Source organism: Gadus chalcogrammus, chromosome 1 (genome assembly GCF_026213295.1).
Source record: "Gadus chalcogrammus isolate NIFS_2021 chromosome 1, NIFS_Gcha_1.0, whole genome shotgun sequence".
In the NCBI taxonomy this organism is placed as follows: Eukaryota; Metazoa; Chordata; class Actinopteri; order Gadiformes; family Gadidae; genus Gadus; species Gadus chalcogrammus.
In genome coordinates, this window is record NC_079412.1 from 5,813,805 (window position 1) to 5,835,051 (window position 21,247).

A 21,247-nucleotide genomic window follows, 5' to 3' on the forward strand; every position below is an offset into this window, starting at 1 on the left:
GCATGACGTTGCCGGTGGCAGACTCAACAAGACAACAAGGCCCATTTAAAGCGACCGCGGGGCATTGAACCTCTAAGAGGCTTTCTTGAGTACTGGCACAAAACCGCCAGCCTGGTTCAATTGTAAAGATGGACGTCATTAAATACAGAATGGAAATCTTCATTCTACTCAGAACAAACTATGCCCTTTGCGACCGAGAACCCAGAGATTTTCCTAATAGGGTTACAATTTGTGGCTGGCTGCGTGACTGTGTACACTTTATTGCATTTTCTGATGCAGACTTAGTGTTGTGCATCACAGAAAGAGAATAACAGGAAATCCCTTAGGATAAAAAAGCCATTTAAATGTTATATGCAACATAGGTCACGTTCTTTCCTGCTTGCAAAATTATTTAGAAATTATGGCCTTCCATATCAATATTGTCAACCTCAACCTGCACTTTGTATATTCTTTATTTAAAAATATGGTCTCAATATAGTCTTAAAACAGAACTTCAATCCAACAGATTTTATCCAAGGCCTCATATGTAAACAATATTCACAGAGGAAAAAGATGGGTCTTCAATAGTTTATTGACTTAGATACATAGATAAATCTTTGCAGTGCTAATACCACAATAGTGTTGAATAATCATTTTATGGCATTTTGGCTTCACTGAAAAATTTGTAGATAGATTTTTTGAATTATGTTTTTATAGTCTGTGTGTGTGCATGTGTGTTTGCGTGTGTGTGTGTGCTTGAGTGTGTGTGTGTGTTTGTGTGTGTAAGAGGGGAAGGGGTGGCTGAGCAAGTAAAAATGAACAACAACAATGCAAAAATAGTGCAAAAGGCTATTTGATAGTGTAGTGCTAAAAGACAATGAAAATGCACAGATGCAGTAACAGGCAATACACAGATAGAATCAAACTTTTGAGAAATACTTAATGCATTACGAAAATATAGGTTTGACCAGTTTCAATGTTTTGTGGGTCTGTGAGAGGGAGAGAGAGAGAGAGAGAGAGAGAGAGAGAGAGAGAGAGAGAGAGAGAGAGAGAGAGAGCGAGACAAGTACCATTAACTGTAGCAACACAGTGGAACACAATGTAACTAGTGCAACATCAACTTTTTGATTTAACACTACTTGATTTTTAATCAAATCAAGTATTATTAACAGACAATAAAAAAAGCACTGATATGAAGTGACACTAATCAATGCTCTTAAAGGTCCCATCTCACTCATACTTTGAGGTTTTCTAACATTAATATGAGTTTCTCTAGCCTGCCTATGATCCCCGAGAAGCTAGAAATGGTCTTAGGTGTAAAATGAGCACTAGGTATCCTGTGGGGTATTCCACAAAGCCGGTTTTATCACATAACCGGGTAAGTTAACCCAGGGTTTGCGGTAATCCTAGGTTTTCCGTTCCAAAATGACGTTAGTTACTTTAGAAACAAATGCTCTGAATCGCACCTGGTCGGAGCAGGTTTTGCGCAGGATAGGTTTGGAACATAACCCGGTTTTAAACCCGCATTCACCGTAGATTTCATGTGTTCACAATGGCATGCCCTTTTGATGAGAGGCCTGTTGATATCGGAGCGCAAATTATTCGTGCAATCCACCGGGAACGATTAATAAAAGCACGGCTCGACATCTTGGCATATCCGGATGACTTTTTGCTGGAGAGATATAGATTCTCGCGCAAATCATTAATGTATTAAAATAGTCTTCTCCAGCCTTACATAGCCAACACTACCAATCGAGGACCTGGCCTCAGTTCACTCCAGGCTATTTGCGTAGCCCTCAGTTTTTTGCAAATGGTAGTTTTATCTTTAATGTTGGAGAATCTGAGCACATCTCAGTCCTTTCAGATGACCCATCCACGTCCAGATCAAGATTTTCATCGGCCTCCTATCATACAAAGAACAATATTGGCTGAGTACTACGCCGAGAGGCGCTTGCAACAGAAAGTATAAAATAGTCCTAACGGACTTACATCCACTGGAGAATGTTTGATCGTAGCCGGCAGCTCCATTACAAGCACTAATCCATCTTGATCTGTGAAGTTGATGAATTGTCACTTTTAGGTTTTCTATCCAGTTACCAAAAAAAAACATTTGGAACATTTGTGCTGTGGCACCCACGCGGTTTGCATGTGTTACTTCGAAGACAAACAAAATCGAAAATACAAGAATAACAGAAAAACCTACATTCAGCCAGTGGGGTACCCTCATATGGCCCCTGACTCTCTGAGGAGGTACCTCCAGGTACCCCCTCCATGCCAGGGCTCCCTGAATTTATATCTATTAACAGCTTCTAACCTCCACCGGGGTCAAGACAATTTCAGAGCCAGATCCAGTTTTTTTAAATGCAGGAGTGACAAATATGGTATGACAATTGAAATGCTGGACTGACAAAATATACCAATACGATGGTGGGAAAATACCAATTTGTATGTTTTTATACTTCATTTTTACTTGATCCACTGACCGCCTTAGAGCCATCAGAATACATATTTTTTTAGAAGAAAAGGGTTATGTGGTAGGAACGTTAAGAACTGACCTTGGAACACACAAGGTCAGTAGGCTTGAAGAAAACACAGGGATAGGCAAACTAAGCTGTATCAAGCTAAAATGTCTTCTTTGCCCAGACGGAGATGGTGGCATAACAATACCACTGCTTCATCATGGGATGATGTATTAATAGGGGTTCTCAAGGCAGGGGAAGAGGGGGGATAACTAGTTCCATTTAGTTTAGTTAATTTAGTTCCTTTTTATATAGTTGTTAGGGGAGATGGAGTAGGGTAATTCTTATTTTTTCTTTAAAGATGGATCAGGTGCTGTACTCAGTAGTACAATTCTCTAATGGTGGGACGGCCATAGTTCTGCAAAGCTGGCTGAGAGAGAACACATTGCTATGGCCACCCAAAAAAATTCCAATTGCAAAAGCTCTTCAACAAAGGAAGGAGCCAGATAACACATGGATCACCTACAGCGATGTCCGCCAACTGATTACATGTCGTGAGTATAGTACAACCCATATGAAAATTAATGGAAAAACTTGTAGGATACACACTACAATTTACTCTTGAAAGTGGCCCATCTTTCCTTTCTGTCATACATAATAATCATACATTTAGGTATGTAAGATGTATAGGTTTTGCAACAGCCAAAATGTATGTATATGATGTATGCTAGATGTATGACAGATGTGTGACAGAAATGAGAAATGGGCTTGCTGACTGGAAACTTCTCAAGTACTAGTGACTTGAGTTTAAGAGCTAGGTGGGAAAATGCTGTTGCTTTCTTCTGCATTCTCCAGAAACGTATGAAGAAGCTAGACGAGGAGAACATAAGTACAACTCAACCATGTGTCCAACACCACTGAAATCGAACCTGAGGAGGAAAAAGAAGAACGTAAAAAAAGAAAAAGAAAGTAAGTGATGTGCACTGAAAGATACTTCTGTCCCCTCACAATTGAACTAGTTATCTATTATTAATAATAAGGAGGTCACAGCAGCATTATTTTATCTTGACTTTGGCTTGATATAAAATGGACTGATGTGTTTATTTTTATTCAGGCAAAATCCACTGTATATAGACTCGGACTCTGATGAGCCATCTGGTGAACCCATGAAACCACGTCTTTCACGCCAGCCTGATGTGAGAGTTCCAGTAGCATGGTCCTCACAACTGGCAAGAAATGGTAAATCACATGTATTGTATGCCCCTTTTGCAGATATGTTTGCAGGTGCCGGTGCAATTTCACCATGGTAAGCTCTCAAATAATGGTCGGTAGTCACATAAGCCTCTGTATGTCTTTTGTAAAATAATTTCATTCACTGACTTTTACATTTCTTTTGTGTGTTTCAGAAATGATGGCAGCATCCGCCGGCGGCACTGGGACGTCCCACCAGCTGCAGGTCCCACAGAGAGAGGGTATGATGTCATACTTCCAGCAACACTTTTAGTACAGCCGTGGACACAGAACTCCACAATGAAACTGACACAGTAGCATGACCTAAAATTACTTAATAACATTTTTTTGTTATGACCTCCTTTGGTAGCTGACAACACAATCTGCCCTCTCAAAGTTGTGTTAATGCTTCCAAATATCTAAATTAATATCTTTGTTTTAGCAGGTACCAGTATATCACCATATGGTTCTGTGCACACCCCATTTCGTGCCCCACAATATGCACAAAACGGTAATGGTTATTTGGTCTTGTTGGAATTGTAATTGTTGTAAATTACTTGTATTTATAGATGTGACCATGCAAGGTGACAACGGGCAGCTTTTGAAAGGCAAGTCTATTATAGAAAATGTTGTGCTATGTAACCACAGAAGTATTTTGCACATTTTTATCTCATGACAATTTGTTTGACAATTTGTTTTTATCCTTATTTAAGACCTTGGCATCCAAAAGATGACAAAAATGCTTGCAGAAGTGCTGGTGGTTGTCAATGAACTCTCAAGGGATGTGCAGTTCATCAAGGGTGAATTGGCAGAGACTAGAATGACCCCAGCTTGTGGACCAGGGCCAGCCACAAGCCAAGACATGTTCCCCATCCAGCTGCCTATCACAAACGAAGATGACTTCAATGAGGCCGAAACGTTGTTGAAAACTGAGCCAGTCCGACAAAAGATGGTAATTTGTTTGATAAACTGAGCTGCATAATGAGACATTCTGCATATTAGGCGGGGCCTCACCGGGCTTTACTGGGCCTTACCGCGCACCCCACCCCCCATCCCATATTCCAAAAAAAATACCTTTTTTGAAAGGTCTGACCATGCTGAACAATGATCAGAATGTTAAGTAAGGGATAATGTATAGAACGCCAGTCATTATCAGGATTTGCCTTTCCAATGCATTTCCAATGCATTTCCAATGTATTCCAATGAAACATGTAGTGCAACCCAACATTTTCACTGTTAACATTTTATATCCATGTTCCGCATGGTCGTTCCAATTGAGTTAAACCCAACTGATGCGATGAGTATCTTCTCATTCCTTAAACAACCATTTTGTATTCATGTCTTTCAGTTGCTTCTAGGCAGTGTGACCGAAAACTCACACAGCAGGCCTTCAGCGACATTGTCAAAAATTGGCTACGTAACGCCCCTTGGCGTGCAGGAGGCATCAAGAAAAAGTAGGTGTAGGTGAATTTGATATTCCTAATATTCTTAAATTGCTGTTGCATAAGTTGCTCTGCAAAATGTTTAATCGTGATTGCTGACATGTTGTCCTTGTGCTTCTCTCCCACAGTGTCCTCTTCATATGAGCTATGGCCCTGGTTGGCCCTGGTTGCAGCCTTTTGTTTTTTGTTGTTCTCTAATAAATGGTTTTATCCATAGTAACTAAATGAATCCAAAATGTGTCTGTTGTTATTATACAGTTAGTCCTATTGTTGGCGACATAGTCTTACTGCTAAAGAGTTTATTTCAAGGTTGATGTTGATTGTTCTGCAAGCTAAAATGGCCATCACTCATTGTAATACATGTATATTATACTCATTAATTCATATAAATTAATATTTAGTATACCTTTTAGATAATGGTTGAACCAATATTGATTCAGTAACATTATTCCAACATAAAATCAACTGAAATTTAAATGAAGATTCTCATTTAGATGATGGTTGATTCACCATTGATAAGTAACATTATTTCAACATAAAATCAATTTAAATTTAAATGTAGATTCTCATTTAGATGATGGTTGAATCACCATTGATTCAATATCGATATGGTTGAAGATCCAATGTTGATTCAACAAAAAGTAGAGGGGACACTTTCAACATCGTTTCAATGTCAGGCTTCAACGTAGTATCAAGATTTCTGCCAAACCATATTTAATCATTGATTCAACTGAATTTTGCTATCTGGGTTAGTCACACATTTCTGGGACATTTTCAAATTAGGTCCTCCCACAAGATTTTTTGGAAGCACTCTATAGTAAATTAACGAAAAGGTTAGGGTTAGGGATAAACAAAGCTCAATTCCGATAAGTGAGGCTGTGGGAACATTAGACAAGCTCCCTTCATTGCTTCATTATCTAACAGAAGACACACATCGGCTTCCCACCACTGTTCTCAATAAATCCAAAGGCTTCCAATGTAGATAAAGTGTAGTCTTCGTTGTACTTCCTCACCTTTCCGGCTTGTGTGGGATTATCAGTATTAGGCCTTTTTAAATATTTAACAATTGTCTTCAAAGTAGGCTACTTGGCGTTATCAGACTCTGAGAATGCTTTGACAGATTGACGTAATGTTATAAAAGAGTTACTATTGGCCCAAAAAGAAAGCGGGATTCAGTGCTGAACACAATGAACCTGTTTAATTCACCTGTCGCAAAGTCACGCCCCCGTCGTTACCATGACGAACTCGGACAAACAAACCAGACTGGATAACAAAAACATATGGTAGCCTAAATGATACATTTCAGCTGAAGTTGGAAGTTATTAATTTAGCTGCGAGACGTGAAGTTAGTTATTTTATAGCAAACTTTTCCCGGACCCCTTGGCAATGCACCGCGGACCCCTGGGGGTTTGAGAACCACTGGTTTAATGTACCCCATACCTTATTTAGCTATTTCTAGATCTAGGAGCACTAGAAGAGTTTTCATTTCTGTAAGCCAGACTATTTTAACTATACTTCCTGAGCCCTGATGAAAATTTGACGGATGTAATTCAGCTCACTTTGTCTTGCAATGTTTTGGGCCCCTGTATTAAAGATATAAATCTTTGGGGTTCCGAGTTATGAAATATCTCTAACTGATAGCAACAAATATGCAAATTAGTTTTTTTCCTCAAATATACCCAACTTCTTTATATATTTTGATCAACAGTGCTATTGGAACTAAATGTGAACCGTATTGAAACGCACGTTGTTACTTTACTTGAATTAACATTAATTGTCCTCGCCTGCTTATTACTAATATTGTGCTGCCCTCTAGAGGCACACAATCTGTAGGTGAAAGGTTGGGCCTTGTAGCCAGAAATGTACGAAGATGGTCCTAGGACAGTCATTTTTATTTTGTGACAGAGGCACATTAGTGATTTACAAACATTCACCAACCAGGACGGTAGTTCGCAATGCATTTTCTACTCACTTGGTTCCTTTCACTTCATTACACAGATAAACGCCACATATATAGATTCTCCCGTGATACGTAGATGTGTGATGTAGACAGTGTTTATACATTACACACTACACAAGATTAAACCTTGCACTTATGGAATAACAATCATTGTGGTGTATGGGAATACGTTTGCCATGCAGCACATCTTCCCCATGAGGAAGCTTCCCATTCATCAGGTTCATGTTTGATTGTGGTCGCTGTCTCCTGGAAGAGGCTGGTTTCAAGTATTTTCCTTATAAGCTTGGTATTTCCCTGTGATCTGACCTGAATATACCGACTACATCAGTTAAATCATGTGTTCATGTTCCTATACCCATTCCTATTGATATTCTACTATCAACAAAGGTGATCATGTCATCACTTTCACTAAATTCATAATAATAATAAAAATAATGCGATTGTGCATGCGTAAACATATGTAAACTTCTTACTGTACACTTACTTTTTCCTATGGTGTACATTTTAGAGAAAAGCTAAGAAATTGAAAAAAACCTACATAATCAAGTGGAATAATATTAATAACCAATAAAATCAGTATGGATCAGGCCAGTCGGTTTTATGCTGGTGGTTTTGACCTCCTGGGTTGTAAAAAAAACATCTTGAATAGTCTTGGCTCAGGTCAGACTGTTGGTCACAACGACATGGCTGGTTCAGAGGTCTGCCACGGCACCCTGAAGGAGAAAGACAAGACGCTAGATAAACAATTAAGATCACTCTCTTACCTAGAGTTGCCCAAAGGTTTGTGGCAAGGCATTTCAAATTAGATTAAAATGCTTAAAATCCTTGTATTTTGTATAGATTGCAGGGAATTTTCTCAGTTTGAGTCAAATGTTTTGTGCTGAAAGGACAATGACAGGCCATTACAGGATGGACATTAAATCAAAAACTATTCTAATTGTTATTCTATAGAGAATAGGTTGAGAACACCTGAACCAACTCTGAAAACATATCCACCATCGTTCCAAATGGACTTTATTCACATTTGAAAGATAATAATTCACCAAGATAATATTGCAATGATAAGGGTATACATTAGTTGTATTACAAATAATTGTGAACCACAATTTCGATCCAATCCTTCTTCAGGTTACTAGCAATTTATATACAGTTCATGAACTCTGTAAAACCTGATTTCAAGGCAATAAAATATATTTATTTTGAGGATGTGGTTTTACACAACACTGTATCACTACAATGAGTTCAACATCAAGTTTCACTTTCATTTTCCAAGAAATAAGGGACAAGGGACACAGTTATCAAGTACAATTAGGCATTCAGCTCAAGGATTTGATTCCAATTTATAAATTCCTACAACCTTCCTACAATAGGCTTAAAGGGTAATTCCGGTGTAAAATGGATTTGGGATATGTTTTGTATGATCACGAGTTGAAACATTCGTTTTGGAGCACAAAAACCGCATATAGACGCTTTCTTCAGTTGGCTATTTTTAGCAGATTCTATCAAAACCCTATAAACTTTGAACGATGGGGGCACTGCTTATGGTAAAAACTAAATCGCTATTTTAAACCACTTAAAAGGCTAAAAGTAGCCAGACACTTCTGTGGTATTATAATAAGGGTCTTAACATATAAAACGAGGCAGTGAGAAATTTGTAAGTGTACAGATTGTTTATTAAAAGGACATTTTATACACAAAATACCATCAGTAGATCACCCGTCGACGCCATTTTGTTTTTAAGACTCGATAGGTAGATTGACGAACACAGAGATTGTGACATCCGTCAGCAACACGCAAACTCAGTGTTCACCAATCTACTTTCTTAAAAACAAAATGGCGTCGCAGACTGATCTACTGATGGTATTGTGTGTATAAAATGTCCTTTTTAATAAAGAATCTGTACACTTACAAAGTTCTCAATGCCTCTTTTTTTTATTTCAAGGGTGCTTTCGGGTAGACTTTGCACATTAAGGAACTTAATGAGTGCATCAGCCACTACAACAGGCGCCCACACTCACCCAACCGCCCTGTTGATCAACAAAGGGTTCCACCCGGCTGCGCAGGAAGCTGGCGGTTGCCTGCTGGATGTTGGAGACGTTCCCCGGGGCGTGTGTTTTCAGGTAGAGACCTAGGGCCACCGCCACTGTGAGCAGCTTCATCTCTGGAAGCCCTTCACAAACCCCGGGGCGCAGGCAAATACTGTCCACAGCACTGCTGAAGGCACTGCTGATGTCCTGGAGACAGAGGAACCCCGCGTAGTGAACCTCAGGGTTAGGGTGCTATAGTGAACCTCAGGGTTAGGGTGCTATAGTGAACCTCAGGGTGCTATAGTGAACCTCAGGGTTAGGGTGCTATAGTGAACCTCAGGGTGCTATAGTGAACCTCAGGGTGCTATAGTGAACCTCAGTGTTAGGGTGCTATAGTGAACCTCAGGGTTAGGGTGCTATAGTGAACCTCAGTGTTAGGGTGCTATAGTGAACCTCAGGGTGCTATAGTGAACCTCAGGGTGCTATAGTGAACCTCAGTGTTAGGGTGCTATAGTGAACCTCAGGGTTAGGGTGCTATAGTGAACCTCAGTGTTAGGGTGCTATAGTGAACCTCAGGGTTAGGGTGCTATAGTGAACCTCAGTGTTAGGGTGCTATAGTGAACCTCAGGGTTAGGGTGCTATAGTGAACCTCAGTGTTAGGGTGCTATAGTGAACCTCAGGGTTAGGGTGCTATAGTGAACCTCAGGGTTAGGGTGCTATAGTGAACCTCAGGGTTAGGGTGCTATAGTGAACCTCAGGGTTAGGGTGCTATAGTGAACCTCAGGGTTAGGGTGCTATAGTGAACCTCAGGGTTAGGGTGCTTTAGTGAACCTCAGGGTTAGGGTGCTATCGTGAACCTCAGGGTTAGGGTGCTATAGTGAACCTCAGGGTTAGGGTGCTATAGTGAACCTCAGGGTTAGGGTGCTATAGTGAACCTCAGGGTTAGGGTGCTATAGTGAACCTCAGGGTTAGGGTGCTATCGTGAACCTCAGGGTGCTATAGTGAACCTCAGGGTTAGGGTGCTATAGTGAACCTCAGGGTTAGGGTGCTATCGTGAACCTCAGGGTGCTATAGTGCACCTCAGTGTTAGGGTGCTATAGTGCACCTCAGGGTTAGGGTGCTATCGTGAACCTCAGGGTTAGGGTGCTATAGTGAACCTCAGGGTTAGGGTGCTATAGTGAACCTCAGGGTTAGGGTGCTATAGTGAACCTCAGGGTTAGGGTGCTATAGTGAACCTCAGTGTTAGGGTGCTATAGTGAACCTCAGGGTGCTATAGTGAACCTCAGGGTTAGGGTGCTATAGTGAACCTCAGGGTTAGGGTGCTATAGTGAACCTCAGGGTTAGGGTGCTATAGTGCACCTCAGGGTTAGGGTGCTATAGTGAACCTCAGGGTTAGGGTGAAATTGTTATCAGCGATTCCAGCTGTAAAATATGAAATTACGGTTCTGTTATAAGTATGAGCAATTTAATCTTTTATTTTGCTTAAAAAAGGTACTGTAGGTAGATTTAAGAGCCATCCCATACAGCTAAAAGTTGACTGAATGTATCCATGTATCAGCCATGAGAAAAAAAACACGTCTGAGATGTCATAAAGTATGAACGATTGTTTCCCAAAGTAATAATGCACAAACAAACACTTATTCCCGGAATGTATAGGCTGCCGCTGAATACAAGCTTGCTATGAAAAAAATACACACACACACTACAACAGATACACTAAAATAAGCATAATTATATGCATGTAGCAATCACCAAAGATTGCCAAATCTACAAAGGAAGCTTTCTGAACAATTATTTCACATTCTACCCTCACTTGGTTTGCGTCCCGAAGCAGTGCTGCTGGGATATCCTTTCCCCACTGTTTCTGCAGTTGGTCTGCCACCTCCTTCAGTTTATTAGCGATCGGAACAGGGTCAAACTTGTCACCTGTAACACAGTGTTCGTTGTCTATCAACCAAATGGCACAGAGCATACTAAGGCTAAACAAAAGGACTCAAATGAATAACTCATAACCAACATAGCTGTTGGAAAGCCACATAGTGGCATGATGAACATGCCTAGTGTGAATAGGTATATTACATGCGCACACAAAATATAAAAACAAGAATACACACAAACTAAATTGGAGCACTAGATTGTATAACGTTTGATAGCACTATGCAGCCAGCTGCGCCCTCCGGAAATATGTCACTTAGATTTGTGATGTAACTTCATTCGGTGATTGCAGTAGCCTACTTTTGGGTTAAGATAAAATGCCATTATAATCAGTTATATAGAAATAAAACGTTGATGCTGGCTCGATATAGAATGGACACTTTTTTGGTATTGAAAACCAACAGATAGTGTCAGTGCTTATTAAATAGAGCTGCTGTTTCAGTCATCCTCATCTTGTACACTATATATGTATACTATCGCTTAGATGCTTTTCGAAGGAGAGAAACTAACTCCATTGGAAATCGTCTAAAATGGTTGTAACTAATACGAGTGGCAATTTAAAACAATGAAAACCTTTTAGGATATGGTTAAGTAAATCATATTAAAAATAAACGATCATAGACAGCACCGAAGTCTGTGTTATTTTAAGTCATCGATTAAATATTAACTTATGTTTGAACATCACTATGGAGGGTTGACCCATCAACAATGGATATTATGCAAGAGGAGGTTAGGGTTAGGTTTAAGCATACTTGAAATGGTTGACCAATTACAAACACAGACCCATCGGTAAATGATGGTAATCGGACGGTCCAGTTGTGTATAAAATTGAATCATACCATCGTCGACTCCATCCACCTCAATATACCCCTGGTCCTCCTGAAAGAGGCAGAGGACGATCTGAAGTGTCTGCTGCTGGATTGTATCCATTGACTTTGTTTGAGGCATATTGAACCACTAAGCTAACGTCTAGATGTCTGTAAAGTCAAAGACAGTAGACACTGTCCGGAAATAGCTTTTCTTCTGAACACGTCTCCTAGCCAATAGCGCGCACCTCTGTCTCCTGTACGTCCTAGTGCATGCACGTCATAGTGCATCAGATAGTAGTTTCGTTTTGCAGCAGAACACCACCGCTGCCTATCAGTCCAGAAGGGAAGGACCTTTTGAACGATCTAATGCTAAACAAGTGAATGAGGGGCAAAAAGAAAAGAAAAATGCCAACTTCCCATTTAAGAAAGACTACTGGGGGCAGTTAATTTCAACATCAACATAAGTTTAGCCTCTTTTTTTTCCACATGTGAAATGGAATTCAAGTGGCCTAAAATATTCCCGTTGGCCAAGTCCGACCTAAATGATTCTCACTGTTGGCGATAACCTGATTGATGATAACCTGATTGATATCAATACGACAAGAACGCATGGATCAAAGAGCGCTTGCTTTAGGCCCCGTTCACACGAAGCCGAAACGGGCGAAACCGTTACGGTTTCGATCTATCCGGTTTAGAAGTATCTCCGTAAAGACGAAGCCAAGCGAAACCGGGTAGATCTGTAGAAACGCTGTAGTACACATTCCAGGCCCATAAGGGGCGCTGCTTCTGGTACAGAAATCCAGAAGAAATTAAATAAGCCTCAGAAATCACTTGCGAGCATGCGCATAAAGGCTGCCCTTATGCGCATGCTCGCAAGTGATTTCTGAGACTCCGCGGGCTTAAGAGCCATTGGCTAGGAGGTCGAGGGGTGGGGCGATGACGTCTTGGTTTGCGGTTTCAGTCGGTTTCAGGCGTACACACGAATCCAAAACGAAACCGGGTAGATTTGAAACCACCTCCGAGGGTGGTTTCAGAAGTTTGCGGTTTCGGTCAGCAGATTCGCCGGCTTCGTGTGTACGGAAGGCCGAACCGTACAAGACCTTTGCGGTTTCGCCATGAAATCGGCTTCGTGTGAACGGGGCCTCAGTCCATCTTCGGAAAATTGTAGTTTCACACTAGAGACGCTAGAGGTCAGCAATACCCGCCGTCGCGCAATGACGTCGGTTAGGAAGAGTGGAGTCGAATTCATTTTAAACAGTGCTGTCTTTTCCTATGTTCGAAAGGAAGCACCTTTTCATCTCTCCTTGACCCGATGACGTTTTACTCAAAGGTTAAGGAAAGGAGGCATAAGGGTTAGGAGATTTGACTATTCGTAGAGGCCCAAGGTCTTCAGTAGATTCTGTTATGTCCGTTTTTCCAGAAGATGGCAGTGTTTGACCACTGATGTGAATTATTATTGCCCCACCCCAATCAACAGAGAGACATATTTCAGCAATGATAAATGAAGTAGAATCTGCAATTTACACTACTGTAAATAATGCATGCTTGTGTTTGTGTGGTTGGGGGTGTGCGTGTGTGTGTGTGTGTGTGAGCGTGTCTGCGTGCATGTGAGCGTGCATCTGTGTGTGAATATACGTGTGTGTATGAGACTGTGTGTGTGTGTGTGTCTGCTCGCATACAGTGACTCTAATACATTGTACATTAAGATGTTACTTTATGAATAAATTGTTCACTTCAAAGTGTGCATGTATGAGCATGTATGTGTGTTTACATGTGTATGTGTTTAGAGGAGAGAGCGAGAACGATAGATAGAGAGTGTGTGTAGAGTGAGATAGATCACCATAGCTCTTTTCTGACTGTCAGGCATTATGCAGCACACCTTGTTGTTGTCTTGTTGGTACCAGTTTCCCCTCATCAGAGCATCACAAACAATAACAACTGCACCAGTGCAACACAACTACGTCACGTCATTCCGTTGCACAACTCCATCGTATATAATCTCTCTTGTTACATTCAGAAGGATTGTCGTGACGGGTTACTCACCAATGGACATGTACGTCCATAAAGCACAGGTTGTCCAGCCGGTAGAGGAAAACCTTGATGTGATCTGACCTGACATCCAGAAGCCTTAAAGATACATCACCCTGTCCCGAGCCTCCCCTTGGGGCAACATCATCTTGTCTTCAAAAGTCTACTTTAACCGACAACTATACTATACTTACAATTCAATCATGAAGTCTCTATGGTCAAATTACAGTTTGTTCTTCAATAGTGCTAGTTGGATTGGACTAAAGCAAACACTTACAAAAGTATGACTTACAAAAGTAGTTATTTTTTTAATTAATTTTCATTTAAGGCAGTCCAATACAAAGCATTTCACGACTCACCATATGACAACAATCATGTACATTAAAAACCCGTTCAGAAAAAACACAAAAAAACTAAACAAAGCAACCATGCACATTAGAAACCCAGAGATATAAATAACTTATTCAAAAAGGGAATTAAAAAACTAAAAACAAACCATTGAACATGCTTGTTGGCATCAGTTGTCACTTCTGTAGAGTGACAGGTCATCATGACAACACGTGTTTGAAGAACAGGTTTTTTTTGCGAGGCACAGGAGAAGAAGTAAAAGAAGAACAAGAAATAGCAATCAGTCCACAGAGCTTGCTGCCATGTTGGGCTCAAACATACATACAATCCAGATGGGCTGTTCACTATTACTACAGATGTCAGCACTGCACTATAAAAACACCTCTCATCGTTAGGTTGTTCAAAACAGGGATGCAGACACATTTTATATACTACTTCAAGAACAGGGTTTATTTTGGATGTTGATCCTTTCGCTATAGTAACATATAGAGGAGGGTTTATGGTTTATAATAGAAAACAAAAAAAACAAACCTAAAAACTGAAATCAATGGAAATGGTATTCTCCAGAAACTGAAAATATTGTACAGTTATATGCATAAAAGTATTATATTAAAAGCGTTGGAGAATCAATACATGCACACACACACACACACACACACGCACACACACACACACACACACACTAGGTCCTTACACACATATTACCTCTGATATTTCCTTCCATTTCAAACAACCCATTACACAACACAAACAAGTTCAAGCAAATTGTAGTTCATTCTAAATTGGATTTGTTTATTACATTCCCATATAAGATAAAAAAGATCTTGACCACTGCAGCGGTTTGGATTCCATAACGCCTCGGCTATAGGCGGTGTTTAGGTATGCTACATCATGACTGTTAGTAGAGAACACATCACCCCTCACCTCCTCATCTCATTCAACGTGGGCCTGATTCAGAGGTTGATTACAGCATCACACACATTTAATAAATGGACCTGAAGAAGACCCCAACAGGATGTTGTAATGTGGCATGCATTTGACCATAACAGCCGTTCTTCTGTGAACATTTTAGCTACAGTGTGTGTGTCCCATGTGCTTATCCTTTGTGCTTGTTGACAGATCTCAAAATTAAAAAAATATTAAGTTATGCTGATAATAATAGGCCTGCTTATTATTTAGTGTTTTTAATAGGGTTTAGGCCTTCTGAGGATGATAGAATGTATGAATGATAAAGTTGAATCAAACAGATGATGTTTAAATATGTTTTGCAATTTATCAATCTGTGTGCGATTCGGTTTAAGCCACACATTTAAAATGTATGTTGAACATAAAAAATCATCTTTCTTCCATGCCACTGTGGATAACATTCAACAATAAATATTGGATTATGGGGAATTTAATTATTATATATTATACAACATGCTTTTAGAACCATTTACTGAATAATGACATGAGTTCAGATTTCATGACGTGAATGCTTGATTAACAAGCGTACAAAGAGAACAAACTACGGACCTTTTCATCTCTCATAATTTATGTGAATATGAAAATAACTTTGACATTTACAATTCCAGTAGGGATTACCCCAAAAAATCACATTACTAAGCCACATCAATGACTGACAAGCAAGGCTTAAGTCAAAGTTCAAATTAGGGTGCATTTGTCCTGATACACTTATAGAACAGCCAAAGACAGGCACAAGTTTTGATTTACAACATGACCTTTTGAACGATCCTTCGTCAAATTTGACATGAAACAGTCACTGGCCTCATTGTTAATCTAAAAGGCTTCAAGTTCTCCAAAAAAACATTTCCAGTGTCTCATCTGGAAGAAATGGAGAATTCACAAAATTCATTACAAACTAAAAAAAATTAACACTTCCTTCGCCTCAACTTAGGTGGAAATACGACTTAAATTGTTCCTTGCATGTCATTTCCTGTGCCAACAACAGCCACCCCCTGTTCTGCCGGAGTGTCACCACAGGGCGGGGCTAGGTCAGATCTGTGTGTGGTGGTGCGTGTTCCCGGGCCCTGTGTACGGGGGGGGTGCTGGGTTGGGTTTTATCCCTCTGCTCTTCATGTAGGAGATGAACTGGTCAGGGATCTCCGCGAGCACGTCTTTGGCGAGCCGCGCCATGCTCAGCACGTGGTTGCCCGTCCGGTCCATGTAATCACGGAAGGGGACGAACTGCAAGGCAGAGGCGTGCCATGTTAGTGATACCAATGGTAACCCTCACATTGTGCAATCAATAACTTCAACCTGGACTAGAAACAATGTAAGCCATTTACGCTATCAAAATAATTGAGTAATCAGCCACCCCCTGTAATAATGAGTAATAATGAGTCAATGCTGCCAGGGTCATTTTTCTCTATAAATAGTTATATTGTGGTCTACATTTGGATCCCCTCACCATGGAAAATCTCAGACGACAGCAACTGTTAATATTAATATATTGTCTATAAAGCTATATACGTGGGCAAACTTAAAGGTTGGGTATGGAATTCTCTTAACCAACTTACAGCCACTGAGTTAGAAGTACTGACGTGGAAATGAAACAAGTCAATCCTCTGTGGAACGGGCAGGGCTCGAAAAACTCCAGCCAATGATTTCCAGAACCACCGAGTGGCATTGGAAAGTAAGTATGTCAATCAAACGGTCGTACTGCACTCCCCCTACCCCGCGCGTGACCCCTTCGTGCACGTACTCAAAGCTCTTGACCCAGAGCAAGCTTCTGTTTGTTGTTATCCTGCTACTGGAGCTAGCTAACTAGCTAATCCACATTTGGACCTAGCACTAGAAGACAACCCTAAACTCCAACCTAGCTAGCCTGGCTCGCTCTCGCGCATCTGTGTTCGCGCTCGTGCGTGATTGCGCGTCCATGTACTTGGAATGGGTGGAGTCAGAGTCAGCGTTGAAGGAGAGGGGGTAGGACCATTTGAGGTGTGTATTTTCAAAATCTGCTGGCGTATCGCAAATCCCATACCCAACCTTTGAGATATTGCAGGTTTAATACGATAAACCGCCACCATTCTCTTATCACAAAAATAATGGATGTAAGAGGGCAGGATAGCGTAGTGGTAGTGTAGTGGCCGAATGGTGCTGGGTTTGATAACCAGGATAGCGTAGTGGTAGTGTAGTGGCCGAATGGTGCTGGGTTTGATAACCAGGATAGCGTAGTGGTAGTGTAGTGGCCGAATGGTGCTGGGTTTGATAACCAGGATAGCGTAGTGGTAGTGTAGTGGCCGAATGGTGCTGGGTTTGATAACCAGGATAGCGTAGTGGTAGTGTAGTGGCCGAATGGTGTTGGGTTTGATAACCAGGATAGCGTAGTGGTAGTGTAGTGGCAGAATGATGTTGGGTTTGATAACCAGGATAGCGTAATGGTACTAGTGTAGTGGCAGAATGGTGTTGGGTTTGATAACCAGGATAGCGTAGTGGTAGTGTAGTGGCCGAATGGTGCTGGGTTTGATAACCAGGATAGCGTAGTGGTAGTGTAGTGGCCGAATGGTGCTGGGTTTGATAACCAGGATAGCGTAGTGGTAGTGTAGTGGCAGAATGATGTTGGGTTTGATAACCAGGATAGCGTAATGGTACTAGTGTAGTGGCAGAATGATGTTGGGTTTGATAACCAGGATAGTGTAATGGTAGTGTAGTGGCCGAATGGTGCTGGGTTTGATAACCAGGATAGCGTAATGGCCGAATGATGCTGGGTTTGATAACCAGGATAGTGTAATGGCCGAATGGTGCTGGTTTGATAACCATGGCCCACCTGTAGGCATCCTTGAGCCAGAGCATGGCAGATCAACAAGCTATGAGTTCTTCTTCTTTCCACACATGACTAAATATGATCCAGAAGATGTTCTTTAAGTAGAAAAGTTTGGCATTTTTTTTATTGATTTCTTTATTGTTTTGGCCTGGCTCATGTGTGGGGCTAAGGATAGTCTATTTAAGCCAGCCTCACGTCGTTTGTCTGGGCATTTAATAGGAGAAGGTTAGATGCTAGTTTGGGGGGTAGATATGACCATTATAGTTTCTACATGCTTGTAGCAACTATTGTGTCGGAGTTATGTGTGTGTTCTAGTAGCATCTATGTGTAATCTTCTGCATAATAGTTGCTACATGCTTGTAGCAACCATTATGTAGAGTTATGTGTGTGTTCTAGTAGCATCTATGTTTAATCTCCTACAGCATTTTAAATAAAGACGTGGAAAGCTAATTCAACACTCGCTGAGCCACAATTAGAGCACAAGACCAAAGTCCCCTGCGACACGTACTGACTTGCTAACGGGAATGGAATAAAGGTAATGACCAAAGGCTCAAGTCAAGTTACAACGAAAACAAAGATAGGGTGACGTTTCCAGTTCAGATTGCACCCTCTACTCAACCCCCCAGTGAGCTCACTCAGACCGTCACATATGGTCACTGGGAGGGAGTAAACACAACTGACATCATGAATATACTTTAATATTGTGCGTTTCTCTTTCAAAGCGTACTCACTTTGCTGTTACCATGGTTACAGCAATTTCAAGTTGAGCCTTGAGTTGATGGAGTTGTTGGCGGAGGCGTAACAATTAATCATTGGTAAAGTCTGTTATATGTACCACAACGGGGAAAAACCCATCCATGGCAGCTATTGTTTTGTACTGCCTCTTCATTGATCACTTTGCATCATACCTTACTACACGCGGACAACGTGCTAAGAGCGGAAAGTAAAATGACTCAGCCATTTGTGCTCATTCTGAAACAATGTAGCATTACTTTTGTTCAAAATGTTGGGTGAATTCTGTACTGGGGTTATAGTAAAGTGAACTTAAGGCACACTTGTTCAAGACAGGCCTGGACACATCTCTGACGTGACACCTTTGCAGAATATGCCTGTATACAGTCTTTGGAAAAAATAATATTTAACTGTTCCACAGTGCTGCTCTAAGTAACAGAATACATGAATACTTTGCTGCAGAATTATTCTGTGTGACAGGAGTTATTGTGTTTATGTGTTTGTTTGTTTGTTTGTTAGTCATGGGTTATTGAAGCTGCGACAGGTGTGAAAGTGTAAGTGATATTGTAAAACTAAAAGTAGGGATAAGATATGGGTGGGCAGTTCCACATTATGCTAACAGTCCCTTGATAAAACACTGAAGTTCCTTCTCTGTGTCGGCCTGTACCTGCTTAGTGAAGCTTGTCTATTAAAGCGTAAGAGATCAGGGCCTCGTTTCCCGAAAGCGTCGTTAGCCTAAGTGGATTGTGAAGTGCGTCGTAAGGGCATCGTAGAGTTTTCACCGCGTTTCCCGAAAGCATCGTTGGTAACGAACGTCGTGAAAACGCTCGTAACTAACGATTACTCCAGGGGTACTCGTAGGTACTCGTAGGACGCTAAGAGCATCGTTAGCCTACTATAGCCTCAGTGGCGTCACCATCGGACATTCCGTGTATTGGATGCGTTTTATTAAAACGCATTGCGCCTTTATGTTCTTAGTTTGGTGATTAATAAAGATTATTAATTAATTTATTAATAAAGATGTTAAAATGGCCAAAATAAAACGGGACAGTCCAGAAAATGTTTGGGGAGGCAGGGCACCCAAAATGTGTGAGAGAAAGTGGGGGGATTTGTGCAGACTGTGACATAGGCTACTCATAAAACATAGCCTAAAATAACCCCAAAAATAAAAAATTTAACAAAATAATGAATGAAAGAAATGAAAGAAAAATGAAAGGCAAAAGGAGCAGGCAAAAGCCTGGGATATGGTGGGGATTGGTCACGTTGACGGGGATGTTTAGTGACATGGGGAGGGGGGGGGGGGGGGGTTAAAAAAAAGCCGCGATCACTCTTCGGCGTGATTCCAAACCAGCAGCGTAATCCGGGAGGCCGTCCCGAAACGGATCTTCCTCGTCCTCGTCCTCGTCCTCGTCCGTTTCACCCAACGCCACCCCAGCCTTGGCTGCAATGTTGTGCAACATTGCTGTCTCGCAGATCACAGCGCACGACTTGGCTGGCGCAAACTGGAGCCCTCCGCCGGACTTGTGGGGGCATCGGAAGCGCAACTTCCACATGCCGATCGTGCGCTCGACAATGCACCGGGCCAGACGGTGGGCTTCGTTGTACTGTTCCTCGTGGACGTCTCCCGGGTTAGCCACTGGGGTGTACAGGTGAGGCCTAAGTGGATAGCCACTGTCTCCGAGGAGCCGCCACTCTCCCCTGGAGGCTGCAGCTAGCCGTCCGATGGAGGACTCGCGGAACACGAAGGAGTCGTGAGTGCTTAAAGGCCATCTCGCTACGACATCCAGGATGATGCCCTGATGGTCGCACACCACCTGGCAGTTGACAGCGGCATATCCCTTCCGACAGATGTAGACGTGGCCATCAACGTGGGCCGTGAGAATTGGAATCAAAGTTCCATCCACGACTCCGGCCACTTGTGGGATGCGGAACGACCGAAAAAAGTTCTCTTGGGTCGCACCCATCTCGTCTCTGCTGTGGAAACGGACGTGTCACGGTACGAGACGAAGGAGGCTGTATGTCACTGCCTGGACCGATCTGCACACTGACGCCCTGCACAGGCCCTGGCCATCTCCTACCACCTGCAGGAAGCTCCCTGTGGCGTAGAATCGGAAGGCGGCCAAGAGCTGCACTTGCGGTGTGAGCGCAAAGCTCCTCCTTGTAGCACGTCTGAGGTCTTGCCTGATCGCCCCAAGCAGCTGTCTGATGGCCTCCCTGGGCAGCCTGTAGCGCTGTATGACTGCCGTGTCAGTGTAGACCTCGAGGGGGTCAAAGTTGTCCCGGATTCGGGCATTGATCGCAACAAGGCGACTCCGGGGACGCATATGGAATTATTTCAGGGGGGGAAATGCCGTGAAACGCACAGTGCATTCAGGATTAGGACTGATATATGTCGCTTAAGCCTAATCAATTGTGTTTTATGTCTTTAGCATTCATATAATTGCAGTCTATTTTTTTCGTAGGCTACTCTGCTGTTGTCCTTGATGGGGAGATATTTGAACCCTTTTTAACACAATTTTCCTGCGACATTCC

At 41.8% G+C, this 21,247-nt stretch overlaps 1 long non-coding RNA gene across 1 annotated transcript; it reads left to right on the forward strand.

The window, feature by feature from the left end:
* Positions 1–3,788: 3,788 nt before the first annotated feature.
* On the forward strand, positions 3,789–4,348 carry LOC130392142 (uncharacterized). The gene is made up of 3 exons (XR_008896974.1): positions 3,789–3,910; positions 4,114–4,179; positions 4,238–4,348. It is a non-coding gene; the product is annotated as an uncharacterized LOC130392142 (long non-coding RNA).
* The last annotated feature ends 16,899 nt before the right edge of the window (positions 4,349–21,247 follow it).